General features: G+C 40.2%; 1 protein-coding gene across 2 annotated transcripts in view; it reads right to left on the bottom strand.

Annotated features, from left to right (window-relative positions):
• Ldlrad4 (low density lipoprotein receptor class A domain containing 4) overlaps window positions 1-17,491 on the bottom strand; it is a 379,847-nt gene that overhangs the window by 306,510 nt on the left and 55,846 nt on the right. The window contains exon 2 of one of the 2 annotated variants that reach the window (XM_090353458.1): window positions 10,583-10,660. The gene's annotated coding sequence lies outside the window, so the exon portion shown is untranslated. Of the gene's footprint in view, window positions 1-10,582; window positions 10,662-17,491 lie in introns of those variants that run through there. The other variant, XM_090353455.1, reaches the window with a different exon arrangement.

The raw sequence follows: 17,491 nt of genomic DNA, 5'->3' as shown, positions 1-17,491 counted from the left end.
GGCCTATATGCTATCCCTGAGCTCTTCAGCCACAGTCCCACTAACAACTCTTAATCACAATTTTATTTGTGCCCAAAAGACAAGTCAGCATTTCACTTCAATTGTGAGTTAGATGACATTCAAGTAGGTTTAAAATTAACCAATGAAAATTAATTAATCATATGGTTCTAAATTCTACTGACATTTATACATTTACAAATTATTTATACATTTACAAATTACGTCTTACAATCCTCTCTAACACTGTAAGAGTCATCACAAACACCATTACAAATCTCATAACATCTCTCATTCTCTGTTTATCCATCTATAAAATGGAGACAAATGAGAAAAGTAACACATGTAAACAATTATGTATCCTAGAACTATTCTACTTTTAGAACAATCCCAGAACACATTGAAAAAATTACTAAACAAGTCTAATGTTGGGTCCCTTACAATAATGTGGAAAATGACAAAAACTAGAGCCTTTGAATGGCTGCTAAATAGAAAAGAGCCTAGCCTTCTGAGATCCAACTGATATTTCTAAAAGTCCTCAAATGCCAAAATTCCCAAAAGCTTGGATGTTGTTGTGTGCCCACAATGTTTTACTTCTGGCAAAGCTCTGTACTTGTTTATTGCTTAGGTGTTTTTGAAATGCCAAGTAGAACAATTGTAGCAATAGGTCTTACTGCTTTGTTATTAACATCAAAGTGAAAAAGGTATGGTCCAATGCTATAGAATTGGTAGTATAACCCTTATTTCACCTTGTAGCTATGGCTTCTAAAGTATTATTCATTCATAGTCACAATATTGTACTATTCCATTATACATACTTTTTAGATTATTAAAATTGTATTATTTTAACAGTATCCATAAAGAGTCATAGTTGTGTATCTGGTCTGTCAGCAACTAAATTTTCCTTTACTATAAACATGAGATAGTCTTCGTATAAATAACTTTCACATGGATAACCAAAATAAATATTTTAATAACTCTTGTCATTAGAACAAATATAAAATAAGTCTTTATTGATGTAATTTTTGCTAAGCTAATAGAAGATATCTAAGGTGAGATCATCTTATTAGTTTTAAATGAAGGTTGAGGAATTTCTCCATTCTGGAGCATATTCTACTTACTATATGACAGTAAAATTAAGTTTAATTGCCTTAAGAAAACCATAGGTTACAATTAGAATTGCTATAGAAGTAAATCCTCAGTTCAAAATGTGAATGGGAGGTTAGAAGTACAATTCAAGTGTTTGCTGAGCAAATAAGCAAGCCAAGCCAGCATGAAGCCCTGAGTTCAAAAGCTGTTACTAGCAGCACACACACACACACACACACACACACACACACACACACACACACACACATACACACACACACACAGAAGGAATATAAATTGATAATTATACTTGTTGTCATTTCAGCTTCATGAGGCAGAGTGGTCACTTCCTGGTCATTTACCTAATGTCTTTTAAGTCTACATGAGATTTTCTAAAAGCCCAAATGATTAAACTGAAACTAGTTACACCAGTGTACTTTACTATAATCTCTTTGCCTCTTTTGATATAAGGTTTTTGATACTTTTCTCTGTATTGAACCAGTGCCACTAATGTTCCTTTAATTGGTCTTCGATTAATTATTTCAACTGCAGCAAGTTCATATTAATTACTAGTATTTTCCATGAAAAAAAATTCAATTAACAACTTTTAACTTGGATGAATTCCACCTTCAGGATGAAGTCAGTCTCTCTTGTTCACACAAAGCTTCAGGGAAAATCAGAATAGTAAAGAAATACAAATTTGGGTACTTTGTCATAATGTCAAGGTAAGTGACAGATATATGAGCCCAGCCTCCACCATCACAGTCAGAATGCAACTAAAGAATGTAACAGGTATGCAAGGCTTAAGGGTTTATTACTTTTTTTTTTTTTTTGCCAGTCCTGGTCTTGAGCTCAGGGCCTGAGCACTGTCCTTAGACTTTCTCAAGGCTAGAACTCTACCACTTGAGCCTCAGCACCACTTCTGGCTTTTTCTATATATGTAGTACCAAGGAATCGAACCCGGGTCTTCATGCATGCTAGGCAAGCACTTTAACCACTAGGCCAAACTCCCGGCCCCGGTTTATTACTTTTTATCCACAGGATGCCCCACCCCCTAACCTATCTTCCTATAACAAAGTATAACCACATCTCTGTACCTAGTCCAATACAAGAGATACTGAATGAAAAGTTACTTCTTCTCTATCTTTTGTTCCATTCTAATGATATAATACTCAGTAAAGTATTTTTGTAATGAGGACGAGATTTTGAGTATACTTAATTTCTAACAGCATCAACAGTGAAATCATTATGCAAATGGGGCAAAATTCTTACAGGCATGAGTGATTACAGAAGGAAGACAAGATGGAAACCTTGTTTCATGGATAAATTCAATCAAATTAAAGGTTGGCAATAATATGCACTATTTCAGGTCAGTGTGTGTTGAGATGGTACATGCAATAGTAAATGTGAGTTGCAACAGCCCCCAAGGCATCTAGGGAGAGACAGAATATACTGAGGATAATGAGAATACCAGAGGGGAAATCTGTAAAGCTGTACTGATGAGTTAAAATGATGCACAGGCTAATCATTAAAAAGTTTACATCTGCTTTTTGGGAGAGATAAAACCCTGACAATAAAATCCATCATTACTATACTAGATAAAGATATCTGTAATTCTAGCTACTTGGAAGACTGAGATTTGAGGACTGAAGTTTTTGTTGGTTTGTTGTTGCTGGTTTGTTTTTGTTTTTGTTTTGTTTTGCTGTTGGTGGTGGAGGTCGTGGGACTTGAACTATGGGCCTAGGCACCGTCCCTGAGCTCTTCAGCTCAAGTCTACCACCCTACCCCTGGAGCCACAGTGCTACTTCCAGTTTTCTAGTGGTTAATTTGTGGTAAGAGTCTCAGGGTCTTTAGTGCTGAGGCTGGCTTTGAACTGTGATCCTTGGATCTCAGGCATGAGCCACCGCGCCGGGCTTGAAGACTACAATTTTAAGCCAGCCCATTTAGTCAGGGGTGGAGCTGCACCTCAAAAGTAGAATGGTAACCATGAGCAATAAAAGCTCAGGAACAGTGTCCAGGCCCTGAGTTCAAGACGCAGAACTAGAACACAAGCACAAAAATAAATCATTATACTAAGACAGAGATACCTTTGTACATCTTACTACCCAATATGGCATCTTATTGCACCATCTCCTAGGTTGCCTATTTCTGTTCAAACATCACCTTATTTACACAAAACTAAAGCCAACATTTTTTTGGAATTCAACCTCTTCCCCACCAGATGTCTGCCTTTCTGCTCCAGGCCCTCTTGTAGACCACTGCTACCTCAGTTTAGGCTCTATCATTTCCGGCCTGGAAAAGGCTCTGCTGCGCATTCCACATTTGCCTTTTCAGATTCTATCACTCTTTCACCACTCACTCCTACTCTTTGGCCACCAGACTCAACTTCCATAAACACACATCTAAAGACATCATCTTTCATTAAAAAAATAATAATAAAAATAAAAAACCAACCTCAATAGCTCTCTATACCCTATGGATAATGTATGTACAGCATTCAAATAGTTTATGGCTTGGCATTTTTTTTTGCCAGTTCTGGGGCTTGAACTCAGGACCTGGGCACTGTCCTTGGCCATATTTTGCTCAAGGCTAATGCTCTGCCACTTGAGCCACAGCGCTACTTCCAGCTTTTTCCGAGTATGTGGTACTAAAGAATCAAACCCAGAGCTTCACACATGCTAGGCGAATATTCTACCACTAAGCTACACTCCTGGCCTCCTAGTTTGGCACTTTTATTCTAACTAGGTCCCTCCCCTTCCTTCCCACGCATCCCACATAAGCAGCTACACTTGTGGCTGTTCCTCTGGTCCACCATCAGGTCTCTCTCATCCATGCATCTGTGTAAACCTTTCCTCACAGTCAGAATGTTTTGCATGGGGGTGGTAGATATACAACCATGTGATTGTACTTAATGCCACAAAACTGTACTCTTAAAATGTCTAATACAGTCTTCGGTAACAGCTACAATCATTTCACCTCCCCACAGCTGTGCCCTGAGTTGCAAGTTGCCTATATTATGTATTCTTTTTAATTTTTTTTTTGTCAGTCCTGGGCTTGAGCTCAGGGCCTGAGCACTGTCCTTGGACTTTCTCAAGGCTAGAGCTCTACCACTTGAGCCTCAGCACCACTTCCAGCTTTTTTGTATGTATGTGGTACCAAGGAATCGAACCCGGGTCTTCCCTCATGCTAGGCAAGCACTTTAACCACTAGGCCAAACTCCCGGCCCTATATTATGTATTCTTTACCATAATTTTAAAAACAGAAGAAGGCCAGCAAGTGTAAGAAACAATGAAAGATAAAATTGCATAATTAGCTTCAGTATCATAATTCTAAGTAGTAACAAGTTCTTTTAATAATTATTGAAAAACATACTTGTAGGGGCCAGGAGTTTGGCCTAGTGGTTAAAGTACTTGCCTAGCATGCATGAAGACCCGGGTTCGATTCCTTGGTACCACATACATAGAAAAAAGCCAGAAGTGGTGCTGAGGCTCAAGTGGTAGAGCTCTAGCCTTGAGAAAGTCCAAGGACAGTGCTCAGGCCCTGAGCTCAAGACCAGGACTGGCAAAAAAGAAAGAAAGAAAGAAAAACATACTTGTAATCCTTCAAAACACTCAAAAATGGCCCAATAAAATAACTTTCTCTTAAATCCTTCATGAATGTCAGTACATCTTCTTACTTTATTAAATGGAGAATAAAGGGTTTATTAAATGAAGAGGAGTAGAAAGGAATAAGGAGGTGTTGGAATACATGAAACTATTGCCAGAATAACACCATAAAAAGTAAGCCTTGCTACCCAGACATTCCGCTGAATAAACACAGCTCCACCAAACTCTAGATACAATGAAAGCCAATGGAATCATTATTCTTGGAATGAAATGACACAGGTAAAATATTAGTACAACAGAATAGAATCTATAAAGTACCTAGCAGCTTTGGAACATTCAAAAAACAGGCAGCTGAGAGCATGGCTATGTGGTATAATACTTGCTAAAAGCTTAAATTCATAAGGGTCTAGGTTCCATTCCCAGCACCAAAAAAAATAAATTAAATAAAAATATTACTCAATCTTAGAGTATTTAGGAGAAAAGCTCCTCCCTCCTCAATTATCCCATCCCCAGTGTACAGCCTTTACACTCTGCCACAGAAAACGAACAGGAGTAGCCATAGCTTCCGTCTTCTCAATCACATTTACAGACTCCACCGAAAATTCTGGTCCCAAGTGGAACATGTGAGCACCACTCTTGAGCTGTCCATAATATCTCTCAACATAATCATGGGGCAAGCTGTAATGCTTCGAGATGGTAAACTATCTGCACATGTATTTAGCACTCCTGCCTGCAAATCGTGATTGGCTTAGTCAGACTGAACATACTAAAGCAGACCCCAGCCCACAGCACATTGGGAAAGCTGGGGAAGGACCTTGAGAGATTTTCTCTGCTGATCTGCAGACAAGTACATAGCCCCAAGCTCTCTACCACAATCCTCAGGTTACAACAAAGACACTCAGAAAAATGTGGAGAATCCCTGCAAACCATACCCCAGGAAAAGAAGGAAGAAACTGTTTATTATATATTACACTGAGTCCAGACAGACCCCAGACACTCCGTGCTCAGCAGAAACCTCTAGCAAACCCTTAGCTTGTAAAGTGAACCAGTCTTTGGCAGAAATCATAGCCAACACAAAAACAAATGTTACATGAAGTTTAAGCAGAAAGCCGACACTAGAAAAAATAATAATCATCATCTGATTCTTCAAATGATCCCCTTTGTGTGGCTAGATCTCACAATCTATAAATAAATACTTATCCTCCTCCTCTTCCTATCCTCTACTTCTGCCCATATAATTCTCTGCCCACACTACTTCCAGTCTGACTGTGGCTAAGATGACTTTTCCAAGTCAAATGAACTTCATACTTCATGCTCTGCTGAAAACGTTCTAAATTTTTTGGAAAGCCAAAATTTTACCGCGAGTCCCATCAAAGTCCTGACATTTTTCCCAGGAATTGGCGCCATTTCAAAGACTTCACAGATGCCCTGGATTTCCCTGGGGATTGAAACGCTTAGTTCCATTGCCTGTCTCCTGTCATTTTCTTTCTTCATTGAACTCACAAATAACTCAGCAACCTACCTCCATTGATAAGACTTGTGGAACTCCAATAAATTTCAAGGATCCCCTTTGAAACAATGGCTGATGCATCCCACCAAGATGAAGATTTTAGAAGGTCACCGTCCTAGGCTCAAGCGCTTTGGCCGGTCTGATACAGCATCCCTGAAGGACATGCCCTCACAGCCAATGCCCTCATGACTGTGCCAAGGTGACTCTACTGGGGCTGCAGAGACTCAGACAGTTACAACTGGCATCTGATGCCACAGGCAAGCCATAAGAACCTACGCCTATTTTATACTTGAGTGCTAGGCATCCAGGAGATACCAAGGAGGGGACAGGGAGGCAGGAAGACAGAGGAAATTGCTGGAGCATGCTGCCAGGCGCTGCCCCAACCCCGCAGTACTGCACAGGTTACCTCACCCACACAGACAGACCAAACCCACGAAGCCAAGTTTTCAAGCTTGCTGCTGAGACTCCCATAAAAAGCAACGCTATTTCTAACCTCCAGCACCATGGAAAAATACAAATGATAGTGAGAACCCCAGATTCTCTGAAAGGTTTATTTTTATACTCTTTTCCCCACACCCTTACCCTGGCCTCCCCCACAAAAATGTGAGGTGGAAAATGTGCTACCTTTTTAGCAGTTTGACAATACTGTGGTAGGCATCAACTAGAGAAACTGCAGACTCACTTGAATTTAAAGCAAACTGTTAAAGATGTTTCTCTGATATGATTCCACATGGCTACTTGATGAAAATGTGTCATTTAATAGCAGAAGGACAAAATGCAGCACCATATAAGCAAAGAACATTCTGAAGGTCTACCAACCACAGAAAGAAGTGGCAGTGGGAGAAATCTCTCTTCCCAGCCTCGAAACATGAAGCTCCTACCGGCTAGCCTTCCTCTTTGCCTTGCTGACTTCTTAAATACACCCTGTAAACATAAACATGCAGTATGCTTGACACTCTCACTGTGTTTCTGTTTTTTCTCAGTGACATTATTTATGTTAAAGGTAAAGAATGGAAGGAAAGTGGTAAGGTGGATCGCCAGGCATAGGGTAGGGAAAGCAAGCATGAGAAGCACGGGAAGAGAAAGGTAGACACGAATGAAGCCTAAAAGACCCAGGAACTGGACCAGGAGTTTGGCCTAGTGGTAGAGCGCTTTGCCTAGGACAAAGCCCTATGTTCGAGACCTTGGTACCACATACACAGAAAAAGCTGGAAGTGGTGCTATGGCTCAAGTGATAGAGCACTTGCCTTGAGAAAGCTCAATGACAGTGCCTAGGCTCTGAGTCCAATCCCCAAGACTAGCAACAAAAAAAAAAGTCAGGAATTCTTTCAGAAGCTAATAAGGTCTCCTCAGAATTCTAGTACTGGCAGCCTCAGTACCATCTCCTTGATGACAAAGGCCAGCAGAGACTCCAATTCTCCTCTTCCCAGCCTCTCCTACAGACAGGACATTTCAGTGCAGCCCTCAAATGAATCTAAGGTGAGTAGAGTTTAACCTACTCCTTCAAGTTAGAAACTTCAGTCACCTACTCACATTATAACCAAGCTATTTCAAGATACCGTGTCTGGCTTTAAAAAAAAAAGCATTAATTTACTTACTAGTACAGATAGCAAGGACCTATGTTCAAAGGTAATAAATGCTTCTCCTAGCACTACTGACCCTTTTTTGAGAGTACCTTAAAGTGTCTAAATCTAACACAAGAATAAAAAGTTTAAGTCAGGAATATGTCACCTGTGAATACAGTTATTTGTTGAGAGCTGAGTGTTTTCCACTTGGGACCAGTGACCTCACACCAATTCCCTGGTTTTTGTCATCTACCTTGAGAGATACCAATAAAAGTAATTTTCCCCCAACTGAGTCTTTCTCATGGATGCTGAGTGCTGACCAGATCTAAAACCTGATGTTTTATTCTGTTATAGATGACAGAAAATGAGGCCAAATGCCCGAATTAATTTCTTCATGAGCATCCCAGGAGCTGTGCGCTCAATCAATTCACCAGCACTTTGACACACCTGGCTTTAGCAAAATGTCTTATGAAGTTCTTTAGAAAACTTCCAAAAGAGGACAGAGCTCAGCACCCCTGTCTGATTTCCTCGAAGTCTACCTCCACACAGTAGAACCGGCAAACATTAGGACATGAACCAATCATTGACATTTTACTGAGCACCTCATGTGCATCAAATGCTAAATTAGACATTTTCAAAATAATTCCATAAAATAAATATCCCACTAAGAGATGAGAAAAGATGGGACTCAGAGGACTTGCTTGGAAGCAAAATGAGAAAGAAAGTAGCAGGGCTAGGGATTCAAGCCAATGACTGTGCTGTACAGCTATGCCACACAAATGCAATATGAATAACCTAAAGGCAAAAACTCAACTCTATTTTAAAAACGAAGACTAAATAAATGCAGTGTACAGGAAGACAGGCACATTCTATAGTGAATACAAAACTCTAGTCCTCTGTGGAACTTCCCTGACAAGCAAAACAGGAAAAGGTAATGCCACCTGTCCATTTTATCAGCACTTAGGAATGTCTCACACTCCAGCTGTGAGCCATTTAAGGGACAGTTTTATGAGTAACATAGTGAATATAAATCCCAGGACAGTCAGCTGTAAGAACCTTTTTTAGAGGTGTGAAAGTTCTTACAACACTTCAAAATCTAAGTCTGTGTTTGAAAATTACCCATGACATATAAAGCAACATACAGTTCTACAGTTCTACAGAAATGTTGAGGTGTTTTTTAACCACTCTGATGTTTGCAGGGTGGGGGGAGGAATATAGCTTTATATTTAACTTAAAAGTCACATATAGTTCTACAGTCAAGAAAAAGTTTTCCATTACCAATTCTGAAAGTTGCTTAAAATAGTTGACAGAATGAGATAATCCTATATACGGAGAGAAATTAGATACTTATGTAATTTTCAAGACTTACGTCTACTTCTGCCAAAATTGTATAAATCAAATTTCTCAGTACTTTGAGATAATAGTCCAGTGGTATGTTCAGTCCCTTAGAAAAATTCTACTTAAAGATAATTTGGGGGGTGGGTAGGTGAATTCACAGAGACTGTATCTGAGAGAGAGAAGAGAAAATAAGCTTCACGCACACTTTCACACATGTGAAAGATGCACTCCCACTCAGGAGAGACAAACCGCTTCCTCCTACCTGAAGCTAGTGGTGAGTGAGACAAAATATGGAAGAAATAGTGCAAATCATCAATCAATGTTTATCACGTCGACAGAGACAAGGATTCTCAAATATCACACTGTCCCATCAGGTTAAAAAACAATAAATAAATAAACATTTCAGAGTCGTGAGTCAATGTAATGGACTCCAAGTGTTCAGACACCATGTAGTGAAATCCACTAGGGGGAAAAAATGTATGAACTGAATTAACTTCACAATACACAAAGGAATTGCACCCATATTGAATCAGAATGTTGTCTGCTATGTAACGAGTGCTTTTTTAGCACACACAATTTTAGCTAAGTTCTAAACTGTGAAAATTCCATTTAAATCTGAGGATCTGTGTGCTTCAATGAGGAAACACAATGAATCTTTCCTGATTATCCAATTGCCTCATCTAATTCCAACAGCAAATGTAAATAAGGAAGCCTGGATGTGCACAGAGGCTCGGTGGGAACATCTTCAGTTCATTTCCTTGACACAAGTTTCATTGAGCTGCCCGTGACATAGCAGGCAATGCTCTAGACCAGGCATTCCAGAAGGCAGGTAGATAGGGAGAGAGGATGGGATGGAGGGAAGACATTGCTAGCCTTGTCCTCACAAAGCTTACACTCTAATAAGGGAATTGCCATAAGCAAATAAGTCAGACCTCTCAGCAAATCCAAAATTTATTGAAAATTTTGCAAACTTTTAAAGACGTTCTTTCTTTTCTAAACATTGCCCTCAGTTGATAGTCCTGCCTTCAAATAAAGTCTGACAATTAGACAAAACAAACATTAATAGCAGCACTTGAGGGTTGACAAAACAGAGGCATAGCAAGGAACAGGGACATCCTACAGTGAAAATCAAATGAAGGGTAAGCGCAAGCCTGGAGGCAGTGTTCCAAGAACCCTTCAGTATCTCACAGACTATACCCGCCCCAACGCTATCTCCAAATCCAGATTCAGGTTGAAGTATGACAGAGTGACTAAAACATATAACCATCATTTGAGCTACTACTTCCAGGGAACCCAAGCTTCAGCCACTTATAACCCAACCTCCAAAAATACAATATACATACACATAGGCATACAAGCCTTAAATCAGATGCAATGACTTGGTAGGTCAACCAGGTCACACATCTCAGAATGGTAAGTGCTAAGACAGGCTTTCCTTCACAAACATTATCACAACAAAGACCTTAACATCTACTCACCATGAAACCTGTTGTCAGGTCTTGGAAAGAGCCAATAGCAAAAAGAAGTCAGATAGTACAACTGTAGAACTCGAACTGCTAGAAAGAAAAAAATTTAAAATTTCAGTAAACTGTGTATTATCTTAGTACATCTTCCCTCCACTCCCCCCACACACATCATGTTCCAAAATATATTTGAGGGTTGTCACAATGAAAGGCACAAGTACCAAAATAAAATTTAGAAACCAAACATAAACATCGAGGATTAAAGAAAGAAAATTCAAGCCAAAAATCTGGAGTTAATGACATGACTAAATTGGGACAAAATTTCCTCTCCACTTTCTTTTTTTCCAAATATTTTTATTGCAATTAATAGAAGGGTTACATTATATTCACCAGATAGAAGGTGCATAACTTCACAAACATTGATACCCTTTCTCATGTCTTGGTCCCCATTTCCCTCTCCCCACCCCTGCCCCTCATCTTGTTTTCCCCCTTTCCCTATCCTATTTCAAATAACCAAATAAGCATATATATAATATATCAGATAACAAGGTGAAATATTGTAACAATATGATATAACCAAGGGACAGCAAAAGAGATGAGAGATAACATAGTACATCAAGGACAACACTCACTCATTATATGGCTTTTGTTTCTATATCCTGGAGGTCCTTACATTTAGCATCATGCTATATGGCCTTATGTATCTAGGTTTTGTTCTACTGTAAATCTCTGCTAGGAGAGCCCAAGGTTTCCACTGATTATGACAAATGTTCCTCTCTACTTTCTATCAACCACTGGAGGCAGCAAATTCTCAACTTTCAAGATACACCCTTTTTCCTACAAAGATGTGAACCTTTTCTCTTCAATAAGAGGCCACAAACAATAACAGACAGTATCCTTATTGGGTTGAAGATTCAAATATCTTACATATGTTTAGGGGGAAAAAAACCTACTTGTGAGGGTACTGGGAATTCAATCCAGGGTTTCATGCATGCCAAGCAAGCACTCTACCACTGAGCTATATCCCCAGCCTAGAAAAGACCAAACAATTCAAATGACCTTGAGGCAATTCAATCAACCCAACCTACAACTGAAAAAAAAAGCAGGTACAACTACATTTTGTTTCCCCTCTGAAATACATATCTAATTTTGTACACTACTGCAAACTCTAGCCAGGAAGAAAATGTTGATGATTCTGTCTAAGACAAGGCCGTTTCTACCTGCCCTCAGAAACATCCTTACATTTGGTACTACAAATTTTGTCTAATTTACAAAACGCATCCTCAGCGCCCTCAACCTAAAGTTAGTGAGCATATCGCCTTTGCATCATATCGCACTGCGCTTCCTCAGGTGACTGCCTCATGTCTTACAAAGCAGTTAAGTCAGCTTGGTAAAGCTCTGCCTCAAATAGCATGAGTATCTCTCAGTACCCACCCTGCCAATAAGTAGGATACATTCCTGTCCAAGGTTGAATAAGCCACCATCTGTCTAGTTTGTGTGCTACAGGGTACTCTCCAGGAGACTTGTCCCTCAAAGCATGTTCCTGCGTATGTCACTCCTGAATGAGCGGCCAATGCTAAGGCATCCAGATAAGAGATGGCTGCCATCTAGCTGGAAGACCTGGTGAGGTTCCTGTGGAGGGCCAGCCCAAACACAGGAGCTGACGCCCCACTGTTCTTATGCAACTCCTTCTATCAATATTGGGAATCTACATTCATCTTGGTGTTTACCCACAGAGAGGAAACAATCCATTTCTAATGTCCCTCCCCCACCCCCATAGCTTTTAATTCCTCCCTTGAGGCTGCTCTTAACAGTCTAGGAGTCAAATGCTGAGATTTCCCCTCTCTCCCTCTCTCCCTCTCTCCCTCTCCCTCTCTCTCTCTCCCTCAGAATAGAAATCAACTATAAATGTAGAGTGGTGGACAAAACTAATGTAACCCACCGTGGATCACACCCTCATGTAAGCCCATCTTCTTAAGAAATCGCTTATCACCAACAGAATTTGGAAGAGCATGTCACTCCCTTGATTTTCCTGTATAAGACTCCATCTCAGTAAGATTGAGAGACTCTTGTGCTGGCTGTGAAGAATTGAGCTGCCAAGATACCACTGGGTCTGTGAGGGGACCACATGTCAAGGAACTGGCCAGGGACTCTGGGAGGAAGCAGCCCCAGCTGATAATCAGCAAGAAAACAGGCATATCAGCTCTATAGTAGTTACAACAAAATGAATTCTGCCAATCACTTGAGTAAGTTTGAGAGTGGATTCAAATTCAGCCTAGTTAACACCTTGAGTACAGCCTTAAAAGAAAGACCAGCTAACAATGCCTGGACCCCTGAGTCATAGAAACTAGGAGTAAATGGTAAATGAATGCTGTTTGAAACCACTATGCTTATGATAGTTTGTAATGTAATGTGAAAATAATACATTTGACTTAGTAATATACAGATACATAAAATACCTGCATATATTAAATGAAATACATAACTGGCATATCTGAATCCCATCTCATCATCCAAAGTAAAAATTGTTCCTCATGTACCAGGAGCTCACGCCTATAATCTTAGCTACTCAGGAGTCTGAGATCTGGAGGATCACAGCTCAAAACCAACCCAGTCAGAAAAAAACTCCATCTCCAATTAACCAGTAAAAAGTGATAGATGAGTAGCCATGATTAAGCAACCAAGTGAAACATAAGGCTCTCAGTTTAAGCCAAGGTACCAGAATTTTTTAAATTTTATTGTAAAGATGATATACAGAGGGATTATAGTTACCTAAGAAAATGAGCACATTTCTTTTCGAACAGTGTTACCCTCTCCCTCATTTTCTCTCACTTCCCCCTGACTGCCCTCCCCCGCCCCCAAGTTGTAAAGTTCATTTACAACATAGTGTCTGGTGAGCATTAGGTTGTTTTAATTCATTTTTTCACACAAAGGCATAGACCTCTGCACTCGGATCATATAAAATAACATTTATCAAAATTAACTCCAGGAAATGGAAACAAGAGTTTATTTTCTTTTTGTCTAGTTTGTTCATTGTATCTGTCTTTGGGCTGAGGTGGATGGCAAGGGAGACAAGGAAATGAAGGACAAAGAGTAAACAAATGCAGCAGTGTGCAACCAGGGAGAAGGGAAGACCGTGAGACATTGAGGGAAGGGTGATATTGTCCATAAAGAAATGTACTCATTTCATGACATGTAAACAGTAACCCCACTGTGCATCATCTTTATAAAGAAATCATTTTTCCAACCCAACTATGAACTCCTGCAAGCACAAGCCACATCACCATTATTCTAGCATTCCCAAGTCTACAGTGTATACCCCAGGGAGGCCTCTACAAATTTTTTGTTTAATTAAGCCAGGTGCTGAGGCTTAAGCCTGCAATCCTAGCTACTCAGGAGATCCGAGATCACATTCTGAAGCCATCAAGGGCAGAAAAGTTCATAAGACCTTCATCCCCAGTTAGCCTGCAAAAAGCCAGAAGTCAATACATGGTCCAAGTCGTAGAGTGACAAAAGTTTAGTAAGTGAAAAAGCCTTGTGAGAGTGGAAGGCCCTGAGTTTTACTCCTAGTATCAGCACACACACACACAAAAAAAGTGTGTGTGTATGTATGTGTATACAGTCTGTCAAGGGGCTTGAACTTAGGGTCTGGGAGCTGTTCCTGAGCTCTTTTGCTCAAGGCTACTGCTCTATCACTTTGAGCCACAGCTCCACTTCCGGTTTTCTGGTGGTTAATTGGAGATAAGTCTCGCAGCCTTCCTTGCCCAGAATGGCTTTGAACCACGATCCTCTTACGTAGCTAGTATTACAGGTGTGAGCCACCAGTGCCCAGTTAAAAAAAAAAAAATTTAATGAACCAAAGTTAAGCAATTATAATTTCTCAATCTCTATATCCTATAATAAAGCAATAGCAAGTGAATTAGTTCAATCTAATTCTGAGCTCTGCTCAAACTTAATTTGGGCTCTGCTCACAATTAATTTCAAATTAAGAGGAAGATATTTAACCTCATAATTTCTCTAGTACTGGTTATTTCATTTTACCTGTGAACCTAAATCAGTGCTTAGAAATATCACTCAATAATTACCACTTTTGCCAGTGTTCTTGCTGTGTATCTGGTATTTCATTATCAAACAGCTTATAGTTAAAAATAAGAAAATTCCCTAAGAAAAAACTACTAAAAAGGAATGTGATTCATTCTAAATTTTACATTTATATCAATAAGTCTTTCACCCAAACAAAATGGGGGAAAAAAACCTGTATGGGTAAAACAACCTGGCTCTAACTCTGAAACAAAATTTTGAAGCAACTTCCTGAAATCCTGTTCTTTTAAGTTTTAGATCTGTATTTTCCAAATAAAGTATTAATTCTTTTAACTAAGACTTTATTTGAGCTTTTTAAACAGTTGACTACATAAATATATTCCGTTCTTGTTATCCTCAAGATAAATTATTGTTTTTATTATACAAAGAATACAAAGTTGTATCTATTTTAGGTTTTGAAAGGGCTGAGTTTAATTACAAGGATACTTTAAAATATCCAAATCATTTAAATTACATAAGAGTATAAAATAAAAACTTCATTTCAGGAACTTGTCATGCTCCCTTGAAATCTATATTCAGGAACTTATTATAGATTCTCACTCCCTCATAAATCACTCAGTAAACATGAACATTATCTCCAAGGTTTATCCCCTTCTGTTCATCCTCTCAGGCAGCAGGATTCTCACTTCTAAGCCAAGAAAAACTAAAAACAGCAGTTCCATAACACGAGGCAGATTATTTCAACAAACTCACCTCTTCTTCCCAGAATAATCTTAACTCTCTTGGGCCCATCTCTAGCTGTGAAAACAGCCAGGTTACCACCTTCTTTGTGGAGATGGGGGAGGGGAGGAAGCACAGAGCCAAAGGCCATGAAGAAGAAGAAACAAGACTAAATAGAAGTAATCCTTCTCAGGTCACCAAGCAGACCTGACACCCTACCCAGTTTTTCCTTCCTTCATTCTAGCAAATGCACGCCTTTTCTGGAATCGCACACAAAGGCAAACACTTCAACAAAAGAAGACTGAGCATGAATATTATGCCTCCACAAAGGAAATTAAGGTTTCAAAAGAAACATAACAGACTAAGCACAAGCCGCTCACAGGAAAGTGCTGGCTGACTTCCTCGTACACATACCCTGCCGCTCTAAGTATTTGAGGAATCCACACGTGGCTTTCCAAAGAGATGTATGGTCCTGTGGGCTGAGGAGCTTACCAAGCCCAAACCATCTTCTCAATAATATGTTTCTAACATGTCCATCACCAGTGAGTTCCTGTGAGGCAAGGAAGAGGGAGAGTGGTGGTATTTCTGAAAATTATATAACAAAGCCCTTCCTTTCAGACAGGGGCATTTGAGAAACCCACAAAGGGAAGCAAGCCTTGTCTTTTGGTGCTGCTGTTGCTGCTGCTGCTGCTGCTGCTGATGATGATGATGTTTTATGGCCTTTTCTTGATGGTTTCTTTAGGGGTGATGGGGATGAAACCCAGGACCTCATATATAATGTCCATGCAAGGGCTCTACCACTCAATAAGCTACACTAGTATAGCTGAACATTCCCACTTGCCCTTCCTCTCCCTCTAACCAATCCTATCTAAGGCTGGGACTTGAACTCATGAACTGGGCACTATTCCTTAGCTGTTTCACTCAAGGCTAATACTCTACTACACCTCCACTTCTGGCTTTTTAGTGGTTAAATGGAGATGAGTCTCATGGACTTTCCTGCCCAGGCTAGCTCCCAACTAGTCTGCGGATATTGACTCTTAAAATTAATCTTCACAACATCCTCACTTTGTCTTTAAAGCAAATGAAAAAACTATTTCTGTGTGAAAGGTTAAGAAAAACCAGGCAGACTTCCCTTTTCTGAAACACTGCTCAGCTAATGACTGGGTCCCCTGAAATAGAGCCTGCAAAACACAACAAAGCCTGAAAACAAGAGGAAGAGCCATTTCGTGCAAAATACAATTTGGGAGTTAAAAAACACAAAGTGACTTCCAGAACTTTTGGTCTTATAGACAGTTACAAAAGAAAGAAGAAAGCAGAGGCATCTCTCAAACCATTCTTGCTTTATGTTTTATTTTTTAAAGAAATGTCAGAGGTGAACCCACAACTACCACCCCAGATGCAATAACATACCTTATTTTGTTTGGGGCTTGAACTCTGCGCTGGGGGGGGGCTGTCCTTGAGCTTCTTTTACTCAAGGTGAGCACTCTACCACTTGAGCCTCAGCACTACCTCCAGCCTTTCTGAGTCCCTTATTGGAGATAAGAGTGTCACAGACTTTCCTGCCAAGGCTGGCTTCAAACTGTGATCCTCAGATCTCAGCCTCCTGAGTGGCTAGGATTACAGACGTGAGCCACTAACACCCAGCATACCTTGTTTTTACCACGCATATTTCCACATACATTTCAGGTCATTTTTATAATTTTATAACATTGTTAATGAACTGATCCAGAGCGGCTATTTAGATTCTTTCTCTGGAAGGGCTGTGTTATTTCAGACTAAATAGATGCTGAGAAAATGGATGATAGGTGCATCTTTTCTGGGGCACATGGTCCCGCACTGGGAAACTGCTCCACCATGGAACTTGGCCTCTGGGAAGAGCCAGCAGCCAATATGGCCCAATACCCATTCCAGCAGGAAGCACTGCCAGCTGCCTCTCCACACAGCCCAGTCTCCAAGGCCATCCCAGCACTGACCACACAAGGTGCACTGACCTCCAGCCGGCCAGCCCCACCACAACCGGGAGGCTGAGCCTCATTTCCTAATTCCAAGCCTCCCTTCCAGCTGCTACCATTCCAGCAGAGAGTGAGCTCAGTGGGGCGGCACTGGGCTCCACTCAGAAGACAACCAGGCCAGCTAGAGAAGGGACAAGGGGATTCAAAAGTC

Source organism: Megascapheus bottae, chromosome 19 (assembly GCF_031878675.1).
Source record: "Megascapheus bottae isolate mThoBot1 chromosome 19, mThoBot2.hap1, whole genome shotgun sequence".
Classification (NCBI taxonomy): domain Eukaryota; kingdom Metazoa; phylum Chordata; class Mammalia; order Rodentia; family Geomyidae; genus Megascapheus; species Megascapheus bottae.
Note: the sequence above shows the minus strand (reverse complement) of the source record. Positions and strands in the feature narration are given on the sequence as shown.